This window comes from Perca flavescens, chromosome 2 (genome assembly GCF_004354835.1).
Source record: "Perca flavescens isolate YP-PL-M2 chromosome 2, PFLA_1.0, whole genome shotgun sequence".
Lineage (NCBI taxonomy): Eukaryota > Metazoa > Chordata > Actinopteri > Perciformes > Percidae > Perca > Perca flavescens.
In genome coordinates, this window is record NC_041332.1 from 30,428,781 (window position 1) to 30,430,462 (window position 1,682).

The window sequence follows — 1,682 nt, forward strand, 5'->3', positions numbered from 1 at the left end:
AATGTAGTCTGTGTGTGAGATAGTGTCAATGGTGCATGTGTGTTTGTGTGTCATTTTTGTAGCTGCTCTCAGAGATACATACACACATGCTTACACATCCACGAATACACAGAAACTCATTTGTGTGCATTTTCCCTAACATATCTGAACACTCTTCCCCTTCTGTATATTTGGAGCTTGGAGAGCAAAGTGCTGTAAAGTCGAAGGAATATCAAGGTGCATACAGGATGCATCATTTTGTTGTGTTAAATGCAAATGTGTAAGTGTGCGTTATAGAAGATTATAGAGAAATAATGTGTGTGTATGTCTGTAAACTGTATGTTTTTAAGTTGAATCATTCATTGCTGTACGTGCCAAGCTCCAGGTGACCCTGATCCACTGTAGCTTTTGTTTTATCATTCCACCTCTGTGTCTGTAGTTCAGAGACACTGACATGACGTCCTCTGCATCAGTCATTAAAATACACACAGGCAAAAACTACACACATCTGTGTTTCGTGGATTATTGCGGTGTTTTGTGAATTAATTTATATTTTCTGTTTTTTTTTTACTGGTTTAGACGAGACAACAATAATATCCTTAATCCTTAAATCAAATCCTGGCGTTTTCCCTTTGTGATAATTCTATTCAAGTGTTTTCTTTCACATGATAATATTATAGTCACAGAGCACATGTGATAGTGTTTAAAGGCTCAGATTAGGTCTGTTATTACTTTGTTTGCCAAAAGAAGCCACTCTAAAAATTATTTTGTTATACTAACTTTATTTCCTGTCTCCAGTTGTTTCTATCACTTTAAAGCTAATGTATTCTACCTCAACAGCCATGTTATGTGTTTTCTATTGAGTCTGGCATTTGCAACTTAAGTAAATATAGCCTTTTTTAGTGTTACATTATAATCAATTTTTAAATTAATATATTTTGGAAAATATGATTATTGCTGAGAGTTAGATGAGAAGATTATACCATTATCATGTCTGTATGCTAAATATGAAACTACAAGAGACAGCACCTCTAATATAAAGCTCACCAAGTTTTTACATGATGGTTTCTGTACAAATTAAACAAACAAGAGGTGCTGGTAGATTATTTTGTGACTTGTGTGTTATTCCATTTATGTATGTAATTTATAATGTTCCATCTCACAAACAGTATGCAGAAATGCTATAAATTAATTATAAGTAGTGTGCCAGCTAAAAAAATAAATGATCACAAAGTGCAACAATGGCTCAGCAGATGACCTCTGCACCCCACACAGAACAGCTGATCAAAGATCTGCTGTTGCTGCTCTGAATTTAATTCCTTATTTTAAAGTAGCTTTTAATAAAACAAAGTATCAATTAAACACTGAAAAGGTTAATAAACTCTAGTGGCACCATCCAGCTCCATATATAGCAGCAGAAGAAAGTGTGGTTTTATTGGTACTGAGTAAATTAAAAAATATATATAATTCTGGATAATGTATGACCACAAAAAAAAGAAAAATCCTTGGTTGCTGCTGTTATTAATCATTACTTTTAAGGCAGTGGCTGATAGAATAGTTTTTAAATGGTGTTTTAATAATAGTGCTTGGCTCCGGGTGATGATAGGCTAGCCTCACGGGCAAATGTCAAGCGCCTTCATGGGGGAAAACAACAATGCGCATGCCCAAAGCCATTATGAAAGCGGATGACACACATTTGAAGC